This window comes from Podarcis vaucheri (assembly GCF_965113315.1).
Source record: "Podarcis vaucheri genome assembly, chromosome: 6".
Classification (NCBI taxonomy): domain Eukaryota; kingdom Metazoa; phylum Chordata; class Lepidosauria; order Squamata; family Lacertidae; genus Podarcis; species Podarcis vaucheri.
Window position 1 is genome coordinate 25,082,117 of NC_138764.1, and position 15,572 is coordinate 25,097,688.

At 40.6% G+C, this 15,572-nt stretch overlaps 1 long non-coding RNA gene across 1 annotated transcript in view; it reads right to left on the minus strand.

Moving 5' to 3' along the window:
- Positions 1 to 825: 825 nt before the first annotated feature.
- LOC309533931 overlaps positions 826 to 15,572 on the minus strand; it is a 97,120-nt gene continuing 82,373 nt past the window's right edge. Inside the window, exons 3-4 of the long non-coding RNA XR_014220542.1 lie at positions 13,807 to 13,906; positions 826 to 2,460 (exon numbers count right to left, since the gene is read on the minus strand). This is a non-coding gene — a long non-coding RNA (uncharacterized lncRNA). The remainder of the gene's footprint in view (positions 2,461 to 13,806; positions 13,907 to 15,572) is intronic.

The following is a 15,572-nucleotide window of genomic DNA, read 5'->3' on the forward strand; positions in this document are numbered from 1 at the left end:
TTATTAATGCTTCTTCACAAAGTGAACTTAGTAACTTATGGAATCCAAAGTTGTGGTGATATCTGAGCTGACTTTAAAAAAAGGATTGTGCAAATCCACAGTGGAAGATATGTTTATCAGTGGTTAACTCATTATAGCTAAATGCCACCTGCATATTCAGAAGCATTGTCTTAAGGAAGTGATTCTGAGAATTGTTTTCATATATGCATGATACTGATTGAAGGAGGAGGTATAACCTCCAGAAGTTCTGTGATTTGTAGTTATTGTGTATGACAGCAGACTGTTCCTTTTTTGCTTGCGTAGGCCACAGGGCAACTGGTAGTTGTGGCAGACTTCTCTTTGGGAGGGAAGAAGGCAACCAGATCTTCCTTTTGTTGGGAAGAGTTTGCATGTACGCATGTACAACTTCTCAACAGACATTGGTCTTCTGGCCAGTGTGCCTGTGGCCAGCTTGCCTTTTCTCTTGCTTCTTTAATAATGCATATTTATTAAAACTTTTCAAACACTGTGAGAAAAGCAGCACAACTCCGAAATGAATTACTTGAAATAGTGATAATTTTAAATACTTAGACAACCAAATATTATAAAAGAACAGGCAACTAATATAACACTTTTCATCATAAAAGAAATTCGTTTTCATCTGGAGCTGTCGTTCTGATGCATTAACCAATTACTGCTAAATACCAATGATGCATTCATTAAAAATTCCACTTAAACAGCAGGATATTTGTCTTCTCAATACCTGACATTCTTCATTCCGGTAAGTATCAAAAATATTTGAAAAGAATGTAATACATAATGAAAATAATTCTCAACACTTGAAAATGCAACAGAGTTAAGCAATTTATAATAACAGGCTCAAAAATCAAGTTGTTACAATTATTTGAACAGCACCTTCTGCAATGGATCGCTCTTTCCATCTGGAAAATATTACCTGAATTCTTTTAAAAATAAAAATACCTAGTGATGCTTTTTTTATGAGGAGGGAGTGGCTTACAATACTTTTGAAAAAGGGAGTGTTGGTGTCAATTGTATAGAACCTTACTGTCAGGAAACTACCCTTAAAACAAATTATGTACAAATAAAAATATCCATCTGATATAAAAAGAAAACACCCAGACACAAGCTTCTGAAGCATAACATATGCAAATTAAAACACGAAATCACAAGAATACTCTTGTTCTAGGACAAAATTAAAATGAGCTGTTGTCACAGTAGCACACGTGGATTGCCTTTCACCTCTAAAGTAGTTTAGGGATATGAGACAACCTCCTGGAAGAAAACAAAGACTCCTTCCTCCCTTCTGTTTTGATGTAAACTGTGCATGAATGTGTATCTAGGAGAGGACCAAAGCTTCATGGTAAAGCACAGATTTGAATGTAAAAGGGTTGAGGTTGAATCCCTGGCATTTTCAGGTAGGACCAGGAAACAAGCTATACTGAGCTACACATAGATGTACTAGTGTCTGTTTTGTTATAAAGCAGTATGTTTCTACTTTTTCTCAGGGGCTTAGGCAAGACCTCCATAGGAGGGATAAGCTCCTCCCTAATCCCTCCCGTCATGTGTCCTGATTGGTCATTGTGATCCTACGTTAGGTCCAATCAGCACAATAAAGAAAGTTGTGTTCATTCGTTCACTGAATTTTCCTTTGTGCCCCCCTTCCACCACACATCTTAAAACATGGTACGTTCCCTTGGGGTCCTGTTCCTCCTTCTTTTGTTTGACCTTCTTTTTCCGAGGTAAGGGCAGTAATGAGTTTTGCTGTGAGTGTTACTAGCCTTAATTACATTGAAGGTCCTTTAGGACAGCAAATCAGTGTTGTTGTTGTTTTTTAAAAAATATTCATGGTAAAACAAGGTCAAGAACCTCCAATCTAGGTAATAAACAGTAGATAAAAAGCAAAGACTTTTATTTGACATAATCATGAAATTCAATGAAGTGACATCCTCGGAGGTCTTCCTGGCCCTACACGACACAGACAAGCGACCAATTTGAAATTATCTGAGCCTCTTGATTTAAGAAGTGTAGGTTTTCAGCCAAAGAGATCCACCTTGGGTGCTAGTTTCAAAGGCAATATTCCTCTTGACTGCGATTGTAAAAAGTGGGGCCACAGTTGCATTCATTGTTCAGTGAGCTTGTCCACATAGTTAAACCCACCGACAGCAATGAATGTTAATTGTGACCTTTTGTGTTTGCAAAACCCTGCAAGGGAAGATGGGCTCCCTCATCTCTTCCCCTCCCCCACCGAGAAACCCAAATATCTTGTGTGCTGGTTTTGTGGCTGTCTTCAGCGAAAGGTCTGCACGCATGAAGCAAAGAGGAGGATGGTTAGCTGGAGGGTACAATCAACGGTCGATGGTTTTCACTTTAATCCCAAACTCACCGACAGCGTTGAATGTTCACTGAAGCAACCACAAGAAGCAGAACTCCACAGACTTCACAGTATCCATCCGCAAATGTCTGAAAGTAGGGGAGGGGGGAAAGAGACATTTTAAGAAAACGCAATGATTCCAGTTCCATAGAAAACTCAGTTTTAATTTGGTGGTCCCGCAACACTTGACCATTGGCCCACCCCGTTAAATTGTTCCGTCAAACAATTCTCAGTAAACAATTCCTGTGAGCCATTTAATGTAATTTCAGGGACTGCGGGTACCGGAATAGTGGGCGACACAGCCCTCAAATCCTGGGAGGAAAGTCTAACATCAGATCAAAACGTCCCCCCTGGTTTATCTTTTCTTCAAAACAAAACAAAATCTGGGAAGGAAATTGTGCAGAATAGTATCAGCTTTAGTCCATTGTTCAGATCCAAAAATGCCTAGCATTTATATAGCACTTTGCTGTTCTAAGAGCATAACATACATGATCTAATAGACCCTTACAACAACCGTATAAGGCAGGTCATTATTATTTTTCCCAAGTTAGAGAACTGAGCTTGCCTCAGGCTACTGAATGAAGTCAGGATAGAGACAGAGACAGAGATTTGGAATGGGGACATCCCTGTGCACAACTCAGTCTCTCAGCTTCCGAGTTCCCAACTGTGTTATCTCTCCCCCCTTCCCCATACTCCTATCCTGGAGTTTCAGGCAATTCATTGCATCGTTTGTGCTCCCAAATGTAACAATAATTCTTTAAATATCCCATATAAAATAGCACAATTTCAATGTTAAACATTAAATATATATCAATATTAATTTGAGATACACATGGCCCCAACTGCCTCAGTTCAGACTTATCCCTGATCACAAAAAAAAAACAACATAATAGAAAGCATAACATCTTTCAGCAAATCTCCAGGCTTGGTCTGAGATGAGTTTCTAAGTGAAGGAATTCCATAATTGTGGGAAACATAATTGAATACTTTCTACCTTCTGGTCCCTGCCTTCATACGTCCCTGTTTCCTCCATTGTGTTGATATTTGGATTGTAAGCGCATTAAGGGTGTAAACCTGTCCTCTCATGTTGTTGTTGTTAAGAACTATTTATATGGAGGGGACTATCTTACTAATTATACTTGGTTGTTGTATGCAAGGATAGGGTGATGAAGATTAGCTTCTCAAGTAGTTTTCGATCACAATGGGTCATGGGAGAAGAGGAGCAGCCCAATTCCACACCTGGTTATTTAAGTCCTGTTGAGTTTATTGGGACTTACTCCCAAGCAAGCACGCCTAGGTTTTGACCAAAGTTTCCTACAAATGTTGGGAAGTTTAAGCAAGAGCTGTTTTTAATGCCTCAGGGCATTATTTCAATTTTGGACTTTCTGAGTTAGTTCGCATTTATTTTTAATTTATAAAGTGATTTATGTGCTGTCCTTTGGGGCATAGCCCACCCAAGCCTACAACTTTATAAAAATAATGCAGTATAAAAACTAACAATGGCAGGGGTGTTAACAGTTTTCTGAAAAACAAAGGCCAGTTAAAACAAATAACCACCAAATGTATAAGCTGAAGCCCAAATAGCTTCAACAATAACATTCTTAATAAAATAATGCATGCTACTACACACAAGAAGGTGATTCAAGCAGCAAAGGAACTGCTCCTAGTATGTCCTTCCCATACGGCTACATTGGATTATTGCTTTTAATTCTATTTCTAAGCCAAAACTTTAGTAGACATCTCGGCCTAACTAGAAGAATAAAACAACTGTAGACTGCTCGGCATAGACCAGGTTCAAATACTCAGCCATTAAGTCACTGGTGGCAGTGTTTCTCACCCTAACCTACATCACACGATTGTTATGAGAATCAAATGGGTTAGGGGGCTATTGTAAATTAACCACAAGTGTCATGTGAACAGTTCAGTCATCTGACTCCACTCATTGAGCTGGGGTGGTATGGCTGGTGTGGGAAATGCTGCTGAAAATTGCCTTCTTGTTGAAGCCATCTCCAGCCCTGCTGCAACGTATAGGATTGTTACCAGAGAGAATTTGTTGCTGTTCTGAGTAGATTAAGACATACCTTTCCTCGTCAAAATAAAACAAAACAAAACCGTGCTGGTAGCTTTTCCTCTTTCTGGTTGCTTGAGACTTCTGAGTAGTTTCAGCTCAGCCAGACTTATTCAGTATTCACATCACTGCAAGTCTTTTGTGCCTTATAGCCTTTTGAACGCATCTGCATGTGTTCACCATTGTCCCAATAAAGAGAGCAGACTTCATAGTTTGGGACCAGTCATGTTTAACGTCTTCCAGTTATTCCCTTCCTTTCTGTATTTATTTTTCAGTAGCTGTCTTCTTCCTGTGACTCTATTCCCCACCACCACCTAATTCTGTATCTTACTTCCTTGGTATCAAACAGGCAAATGTGTCCCTTAGTTATGTCGGTTCCATTTCATTCAGTCTTCAAACAATAGAGCTTCACATTTCCATTTTGCCTCCCCAATAAAGTACTGGAAAGCTCAGTACTACCATTCATTCTCCTGTTATTTCTCACCTTGAGTGCAATTCGAAAATCCCTATTCTCTCCTAAACTTTCAGTTCTGTGGTCTGCCTTTCACATTATGCACTGGGTAACAATGACTTCTCCCCCTGCCTCTTCCATCATCTGGTTTCCATCTTCTTCTTTTTAAGAAACCCTGTGGATTGGCCATGTGTGCCTTTGCTGGTCTGCACTACAAATGCCAGATTTATTTTATGTTCATTTCATATCTCCGGGCTTCTGAGAACATTCAGATTGGCTGAAACTTTTTTTTTTGTTCTTTATTTAAGGTTAGTAGGTCATAAATAAACCAAAACACTTTTCCTTGCTCTGAGCAATATGGTCATAAGCGTACATGAAATATCACTTCTAAAAAAGAAGGAACCTAACATGACTTGACAGGAGTACACGAGGAAGTAGTTCATTGTGTTGCTTTAAAGGCCATGGGGATTTCGGCTGTGGAAGTTGTCTGTCTTAGGAATAGATAAAATATCTTGTCTGATGACCTGTACTTAATTTAAGTGGCTGCTTTTGCCAGCTCTTCCAGAGGGCGAATATGTGAAATAGAGCATCTCATCTTCCGTCTTCAATCCTTTGCATCGCCTTTGATGGCTTGACCTAAATTGAAAATATGGGCGCTGTGTTGCAGAGAACATTTGCTTTACTGCTAGGCCAAGCGACATCTTTTAAATGGTTAATTAAAATGAAACAATGTTGTTCATTCATTCATCTATCTATCTGGAGGCCAAGAAGAACTTAAGGCCATTAATTTACTCAAATATATGTTTTGTGTTTACTTTAATAAGCAGATCCTATGCATAATATATATAATGAAAACCTTTCTCCAACGAATTGGGGTGGGGTGCTGTCAACCTTGGGTGTACTTTTCACTGTAGAACTGACACAAAAGTAGACCTAAAACATAATCCTTTATATGCTACTGGCACTCTCACAGTAGTAAACATAATCTTCCCGATTTCAGTCATTTCCCCCTCCCCAAGTAGATAAAAAGCACCTGAGACATAATAAGTCCATCAATCAAATCCTGGGTTCGGGGTCTTTCTTTTGTCCCAAGTGGTATGATATGTTGGGGTAAAAAAAAATCCAACTGGCATAAAATATATCCAGAAAATCCCAATTGATTCTTGTGTTTTGGGTTCCCTTTTTTTGCCCCAGGTGGTGAAATGTCTTAGGCAAAAGAATGTTCCACATGGCTTTTCAAACAAAAACTGATCTAGAGAAGTAAAATTAAGTGTCCTTCTTCTGAAACAACACATTGCTTTTTTGCAGGGGGAGGGGCATATTTGCCACCCCAATAGGTATGGGAATTTGCCTTGGGAGAGTAAAATTGTCTGACAAACCATCTAGGTAGGTTTATTTGTTCCTGTAGAAGAAATCAAATAAAACAGGACACTGATGACACCATAATTTCCAGAAATCAGGAGCTCCTTTGCTTATCATGAAAAGTACCAGGTACATGAATGCATAGCACTGTTTACATAAAAATAATTGGCATGACTCAGGCAACGTTAAGCACTATCAAGCCTTGCTGATTTCAAGGGCAATGACATGCATGTAATTGAATCACTCAAGTTGAAATAAATTAGACGTAAAGGTGGTTAGCAATGGCTGCAATGGGCCTACCGTTTTGGAGAGATCTAATAGTTTCTCTGGCTATAAAGAAATAATCATGAAGGATTTGCTCTATCAAGAGTTAATTGCGGTGATTGTTGACATTAATGACTTTCACAGTGAAGCTGATTCCCAGAGGACACTACCAATTAGCACTGTTATCTCTGACACTATTGGGTTTCCACATGCAGACTTTGCTTCGTAACTGAACATGATAGCTTCTGCAGAGAAGGAAACTATTTCATTATTACTTCTGTAAGTTTGGGATGTTTCACACCCCGTCTTTTTTCTTTGCTTTCTCACCTCTATGTAATTCACTTGTAGAAAGATTAATAAGTTATGTTAACAGAGCGCTGGACCACACATTGTTCTTTCCATGGGAATGCTACCCAAAATAGGATAGCTGTGACAAGTTCTCCACTTCCTCGCTCTGCTGCCTGTTTATACGCAATTACTCACTTATGATGGTTACACCCCATGTGAAATCTCAGCACCACATTCCTGTTGGCTGCTAGAAGGGTGGAGAATATACTGGGTGATAGCTGTACTCCACACAGTAAAAACTTGCAAATGTAACTGTGAAAGGTTTAGACGGCATCCCTGAGGCAACAGTAATTTAAGCTTAGCTCTTAAGTTACAATTCCACAAAACCCAAACTTGGCAAATTCAGAGCACATTACAGCTGCCCACGAGGTAATGTGAGTGTTGAGCTTCCTTCGTTGCATGGCTAGATGAATAGTTTTTGATCGACCGGATGATTGCATTTGTATTCCACCTTGCTCAAGGTGGCAAACATGGTTCACCCGCTCCATTTAATTCTCATAGGAACCGTCTGAGGTAGGGCAGGCTGAGAGACAAAGTCTGGGCCAAGGTCACCCAGTGATCACCCTGGAACTTTGCTGCTAATGGTGGCTAGACTAAAGCAGGCCATCAAAGCTAATGACGTTCACTTGCTCAGCACGAAGCATTCAACACTAGTGTACAATTTAGTAGTTCCATTTCGCTAAATGCCCATCCTTCACGAATTTGTCTACTCCTTCATAAAAGGCATCTCAGCTAGTGGCCATAATAACTTGTGGTAATGAATTCTGTATGTTAATTAAATGTTGTTTGAATAACTGCTTCATTTTGTCCATGCTGAACTTTGTGCCAATCCATTACATTTGGTGACACTAACTACTACTATTAGAAAGGCAGGAGATTTTTCCTCCGTCCAAAATTCTGTCATACTCTAATATGACCATGAAATAAATCTCAGACCAGAGCTATACTGGTGAAGAGGCTGGGTATTTAAAACAGGAGAATTATTTTTCAAAGCTGGGATCATCAGGCAGAGTAAGTAGGATTATCTTCATCCCAATTGTTTTCCATGCAAGTGAATGGCTGCCACATGGCTGAAATATGTTCTCCAACAGTTTGCGTGGGAGCAAAAAAATAAAATCAGCAGAAAATTTCTAAGAACTATCACATCAAAAACTCATCCGTACCAACACCAGTCACCAACATGGTTAACAAACAGTTAACCAGTTAAGCTTATTACAGGTAGTGGGAAATGGGGAGGAAGCTTCCTTTAGAAAATGTAAGTCTTGCCTGAGATTAAGGGTCTCATGCTCTACGGACTGAACTAAAGAACTGGGCCAAAGCATACCACAGAGGGGAGGATTCAGGGACACCCCACCCCCGGCAAAGGAATTAATCAGATAATTTATCAGAATATTATTTTCCAAGAAATTTCAACTCAACCCTAAAATTAATTTCCATCCATATGTTTGCGGCAGTTATTCACAGTACTTAAACTAACTATTGGAAATGCAGTGCTTTCAGGTTTTAGAGTCGGTGGTTTGGTGGTTTCTTCCTACACTTTAATATAAATATGCTATTAAACTTAATACTTTTGTGGCTGAGGGAAAGACATAACAAAGTATAACTTCATAAATGCAACTGCCCATGCTGTGCTTCAAACAGTCGATTTGCACAAGAAATAGCACCCAAAGCAACTGTCTGCTGCACATCAAAGATGGAAGTTAATTTGCAACCAGTAGAAGTATTGGGATTTGGTTCAAATGTAGCTTTCTGCCTGCTGATGACAAATTGGCATAGAATCAATTCTAATTTATAACAGCTTTGCTGATATTTATTGCATTGGTTTTATATTATTCATTTCAAAGTGCTTGGTTTCTTAATTATTATTAATTTATTTGCAATTTTAGTTTGTGATTAAATTAGTGTTTTTAATTAGTAGGCAATGTTAGTCGATCTTCAAGGTTCCCTTTTCTGACGTAAGGGGTCAAAGTTAAACGGACAAAAGCACTGAGGTTCAATCTTAAATATCGAGTCTGAAAGGTTATGACAGAGTTGAGGGTACAGATGGACAAATATGCCATTGCCAATTTCTCTCGTTTTCTCATTTTGCCAACCTCAAGTACAGTTCACTGCATTAGCTTGTGATTTTCTTTAAAGCCCTCATGAAAATCACCAGCATTTTAGTACACTTTTCTCCTAATATGTACACTTTTGCATGCTGTTTTGCCTGATATGCACATTTTGGAAAACAATTTCCCCTGATATAATGCACTTTATATGTTATCTTCACTAACACATGTATTTTATCTATCACTTTCTCCTCTAATATAACATTTTTTTTCCAGCATTGCATTTACTCCCCACCTAGCTGAGGGACATCAAAGTTCCCATCAGGTTGGAATTAGTGGCAAATCGTGCCATTTATCATCTTGTCTGCATTACAAAATTCTATAGAGATGTCATACGTCTCAAACAATGGACACAGAAATGGCACTTTATGTGGCCAGTCTTGGGGGGGGGGGAGTCCAGTTCAAAGAACAAGGTGTGGACAGGATAAGCAACTACAATGCTATGTATTACAAGAATAAACTAATTTCAATTATTCCTGGTTTGCTGCACAGTTTCAAATATGGTATGTGTTCTTGGTATCTGTGATATTGGGGAAACAATCTCAAACGTGTGTGTGAACAGGAAGCCCGGCATCTAGCAGAAACTGAAAAAAACAGTGTGTTGTGATGCTTGTCCAAAACTCCTTTAGTGATCCATTTTTACTAGCCTCCTCTAAGCAGGTGTGTTCCAAATATAATTGGAAGTCAACTTCCATCTTTCCTGACGTTGGTGGTTGGGGCTGATGGGAGTTTCAGCTGCAGCACAAAGCACCACCAAGTTGGGGAAAGATGATTTATACCAGACTGTGGAAATACACTGTATTCACAGCTCTCATAGAGATGGCTTTGTAAGGCGTGAGTAGTATCACAGACGATGCTTCTTGGTGTTCAGCATTCATCATTTTGCAGTGCCTATGATTCAACTGTGCGATGCAGAGAAAGCACAGCAGCGTCGCGTCTGAAGTTGCATCAATAGAGGCAAGTGGTGGTTTATCTAACAATGAAACCAGTGTGGTGTAGTGGTTAAGAGCGGTAGACTCGTAATCTGGGGAACCGGGTTCGCGTCTCCGCTCCTCCACATGCAGCTGCTGGGTGACCTTGGGCCAGTCACACTTCTTTGAAGTCTCTCAGCCCCACTCACCTCACAGCGTGTTTGTTGTGGGGGAGGAAGGGAAAGGAGAATGTTAGCCGCTTTGAGACTCCTTCAGGGGAGTGAAAGGCGGGATATCAAGTCCAAACTCTTCTTCTTATCTAACAATGAAACCTTGTACCAAAATAAGAAACCACAAACCGATTGATATAACGAGCATTCACACTTTACATTGTGGGTGCCCTTTGCGGGATTGCGCATGGTGCTACAGTTCCCAGGGAGCTTACTGGCAAACGGGGGCTGGCTTGCCTCTCAGTGTTAATTTTTGGAGGTTCACGCCCAGCCTCAGTAATCAAGTTTCTTGCTGGGAGGTGGGGCCAGCCCCATTTATAAATAGGGGGTGGAGCCAACAATAGCCAGGCAGTTGACTCTGGAGATTCCTCCTCCCTACCTTACCTTTGTTTAATGTTTCTTGTTTGCAGGTTAACTTTTTCTTCCTGTTTAGCAGGCGCTGCTATGGTCTTTGACTGGTTGCTGTTGAAGGACCAGGAAGAAATTTTCCTGCATTGGCAGCTTTTGTCTGCCCCGTAGCAATTCGTCACAACTTTGGCAGTTATGGCCTTGGGTGGAATCCTTCAGTCTTTTCTTCCCTATAGGGGGGGCATGAAGTGGAGACTCACCCCCCAGCGGCGGCGATTCCAGGGTCCCCTTCTTAAAGGGGTTATATATATATATTGGTGTCACTGGCCATACACTGAAAGATCATCAGTGAACTACCTTGGCTGCCTGCTATACTTACATTTTGCAGAGCACTCCCATATCCCATTTACCCTGTTGAGCCCCAGCAGTCATTGACAAGTCATGGAAAGAATATGCAATTACCAGTAAAGACAGCAGAGATCACCACCTATTTTAGTATTTGGAGAACTCAAGTTTAGGCTGATGGTAAAGTGTCTTTGTTTTTCAAACATGGATAACACTTGCCCTGATGTTAATGCAGTAGCTATTGATGGTCCTGGATAGATAAGTGTACTCAATGCTGGGACTGCTCTTCAGTGTCAGGGGTATGATGAACTGGTTTTCTAGTCATGCATACTAGTCAACCGATGTTGCATGGAATGTGATGCGAGTATGAGACACCTCTGTCCATCAACTGCTATGGATTTTGAAAACAAGACTGAATTGTTCAAAGTTCTTGTAGAGATTATCTCAAGGCGTATCTACAAAATAATCTTGATTAGCCAGCAATTTCCACCATCCATCATTTTGACATTAGTACTGTCACCCCATACAACCATGAAGAAATCAAGAATAATGTTCCTCATGTAAGATGCTGCTTTCACTGATAATTGCTTGAGAAAACAGATCAGGACTCTTGAATCTTACACTGAAGCCCTCACCATTTTATTCTTTTTGCAGATTTCTGTTAAACTGTGGCTTTGGTCTGGCAAAGCACTTTACACACAGAGATGTTTGTGATATGGCTATGAAACTTGGTGAGAAGATGACCAAGGCATTGATTCTCTTTCATGAATCCATAGTTTGAGACGCCACGTCATCATTTGCAGGAAGCAGGACCTCACAGCATGGGACATGTAGTCAGTCTTCAGGATTTCAGACACACTCAGATTTTCAGTGTTGAAACTCATGGAGTTCAATACATATTTTTAGGTAGGATTGAAAGGTACTTTGCACTGATGTACAACTGTGTTGAATATATATCACTGAATGAAGAGAGGCAAGTGCTGCTTTTTACATGGTAAAAAAGGTAAAGGACCCCTGACCATTAGGTCCAGTCGTGGCCGACTCTGGGGTCATCTCGCTTTATTGGCCGAGGGAGCCGGCGTACAGCTTCCGGGTCATGTGGCCAGCAGGACTAAGCCGCTTCTGGTGAACCAGAGCAGCGCACAGAAACGCCGTTTGCCTTCCCGCTGAAGCGGTACCTATTTATCTACTTGCACTTTGACGTGCTTTCGAACTGCTAGGTTGGCAGGAGCAGGGACCGAGCAACAGGAGCTCACCCCGTCGCAGGGATTCGAACCGCCGACCTTCTGATCAGCAAGTCCTAGGCTCTGTGGTTTAACCCACAGCGCCACCCGCGTCCCTTTTCACATGGTAGTTCCATCAAATACATTCAATCAATAAAAGAAATGTTGCAATAACATATCATGCACTGCCGTCTACTAGGCTATTCATGTATGGGCATAGCTGTCAACTTTTCCCTTTTCTTGCGAGGAATCCTATTTGGAATAAGGGAATTTCCCTTAAAAAGGGGGGAATGTTGACAGCTATGTGTATGGGGGTGAAGACGTGGTTACTTGCAGCCCCTGTCAGCACAGGGGTTATAATTGGAGCAACGGGATGGAAACCACATTGGATTACTCTTTCACAGGTTTAGGATTACTGTGGATGTAAAACAGACTGTTCTGGAAAATGTCCGTGTCAGAAGAATGAATTGCAATGAAGACATCTGTGGTCATGTACATGTCAATGTCACTGATGAAATTTTGGTATGCAGTGCACTCATGCGAATACACCCTCAAAGCATAAAGCACCAAAAGAACATATGTTATTATTCTACATCTTGTTACATCTGAAAGCTGGTATTACATTGGAATAACTTCATTTATAAATTTTACATGTTTTTAGATGCTCCTAATGTCTTTATATTATTATAAAATGTATTGTTTTGCTAGTTTGTTGTTTGCCGCCCCGGGGCTCTTTTATATATATAGCATTTTTGCAGTTTCCATCACTGAAGCAGCCATTTTGGAAAAAGGCCACTGCTGCCCAGCAAGGCTGAAACTGGGTTGCTCCTAAATATTATTTTGATCAGTTTGGAAACCATGCACTTGAACTATTTTTGTTTGTTTAAAGGTAAAGGTAAAGGGACCCCTGACCATTAGGTCCAGTCGCGGACGACTCTGGGGTTGCAATGCTCATCTCGCTTTATTGGTCGAGGGAGCCAGCGTATAGCTTCCGGATCATGTGGCCAGCATGACTAAGTCGCTTCTGGCGAACCAGAGCAGCGCACGGAAACGCCGTTTACCTTCCCGCCGGAGCGGTACCTATTTATCTACTTGCACTTTGACGTGCTTTCGAACTGCTAGGTTGGCAGGAGCAGGGACCGAGTAACGGGAGCTCACCCCGTTGCGGGGATTCGAACTGCCGATCTTCTGATCGGCAAGTCCTAGGCTCTGTAGTTTAACCCACAGCGCCACCCATGTCCCCTTTTCTTTGTTTCTATTACAATGTGTAAGACTCTCCCAGTTGCTGGGAATCACAGGTGAGGAGGGTGATGTTGAGCTCATGTCCTGCTTCTGTACTTCCCATGGGCATCTGGTTGGCTTCCATGAGAACAAGATGGTGGACTCAAAGGACCATTGGCCTGACCCAGCAGTGCTTTTCTTATGTTTATATTCTCGCACAAAAACCCCCAACAACATTAACATCTGCACTACTACAACTGGTTTCAAAATTTCCATTCACTCAGTTACACATCTCTTTTTCAAGAATGGTGTCTATTCTGTTCTACATATCAGATTGATTTGTTGTTGGCTGCTGCGTTCAGTTTTCAAAGATGCCGATGAAAAATCCAGGTATCGGATATTGCCAAGGTTTTGACCAAGTGAATGGCCATAGGCAAATGTAGGAATAGGTAGAAAAGTAAAAGAGAATGGAAAGTGTTTTGCAAGCCCTTTTGTTTTTCATTCAGCTGACATCAGTCTACACCAACCTCACCTTTAGTGGCAGGTAGAGACGTACCTCAGATTTTCCTTATTTAATATTTGCCATTTTTCCTGGTTTCAACTTCATGCCGTCTTGAAGATTCTCTTGCACTGCACATTCATCATATTGCTGCAATCTGAGAAAATAAATGCAACTTGTTATATCAGCAACCAAAGGACCAAATAATTACACCTGCCATTTCCTAATTTGCAAACAGTGTAGGATTTTGCAAATAAAATCTTTTGTAAGAAATTTTGTTATCCAAATGTAATATGTAATATTCTGCAGGGAAGACCATAGGTAGGAAGATGGTGCATTTCAATATGAAATACCACTGTATCTCACTGGATGAATTCTATGTCCCCAGTACATTTCCAAGCACAATTCAAAGTGTTGGTGCTGACCTTTAAAGCCCCAAACGACCTCAGTCCTGTATATCTGAAGGAACTTCTCCACCCCCATCGTCCAGTTTGGACACTGAGGTTCAGCTCCGAGGGCCTTCTGGCAGTTCCCCCTTGTGAGAAACAAAGCTACAGGGAAGAAGACCTTTTTGGTAGTGGCGTCCACCCTGTGGAATGCCTTCCCATCAGATGTCAAGGAGATAAACAACAATTTGACTTTTACAAGGCATCTGAAGGCAGCCCTGTACAGGGAAGTTTTGAATGGTTAATGTTTTATTGTGCTTTTAATATTTTATTGGGAGCCGTCCAGAACGGCTGGAACAACCCAGTCAGATGGGTGGCATATTATTATTATTATTATTAATTATTATTATTATTATTATTATTATTATTATTATTATTTGTTGTTGTTGTTGTTGTTGTTGTTAAGCAATAAATAAAATGTGTAGAAGAGCAGTGCAGTTTAGTCGCATTAACTCTTTATGTTGTTACCACCATTAATTTTTTAAAAAAATCTGAATTCTGAAGGAAGCTGGCAATTGTGCACCAGATGTGAAAGTGCTTGACATGAATATGCACTGATCAAGTAGGATCAGCAAATCAGTATGCATGTTCATCGTTTCCTACTGCCGGGGAGCCTATTATTGACCCAAAAGATTATTCTGGTGGCACTTGAAGTACGTTTACTTGCTCTCTGAAAATGGAGTGCACTGTTGAAATAAAGCTCTCCAACTAATAATGCACGTGTGCACGGCAATCCTACAGAGATGGGATGCTGGGGATCCATGCTAATTTCAGAGCAAGCACATGCGTGGGGGCTACTGCTAACCAACCTGCCCGAGGAAGTGCAAAGATTGCAAACAGAACAAAATTATCCACAGAGATTCCAGTGGGTCTGGCTGATCTAATCTTGCATCCCGGAGGAATTTTCTCTAACGAGCAATTCCAAATGGGCAGTACAGTATATAAATAATGATTATCCTCTTATCTCTTCTAGGTCACAAACTCCAATGCATGCACAGAAGTTTATTGTTTGCGACATCTTTCGCGTTAATTTCAGCAGACATGCCAGAGCACACATGCCTCTCTAGCTTAATTCATTAAACAATATATGTATTCTGCCTTTTATCGCAGGGTAGGATACGGAGCATAAATAATAAAACACACAATAGTAAAATAATAAAATAAACTGTTTAAAAAGCAAACAGATGTGCCTAAAAACAACAGAGAATGGCCTTAATATTGACAATCCCACAATCTCTACATTGTGATCTGCCGCTTTATGTGCCAACAGGACACACATTTGGGTTTACAAAAAGTTAAAGCACCAACGTCAAACCAAAAAGTAATGGGTTACTTAAAGCATACTTTCTCCTCACTTCTGGACTGCAAGATCTCCAC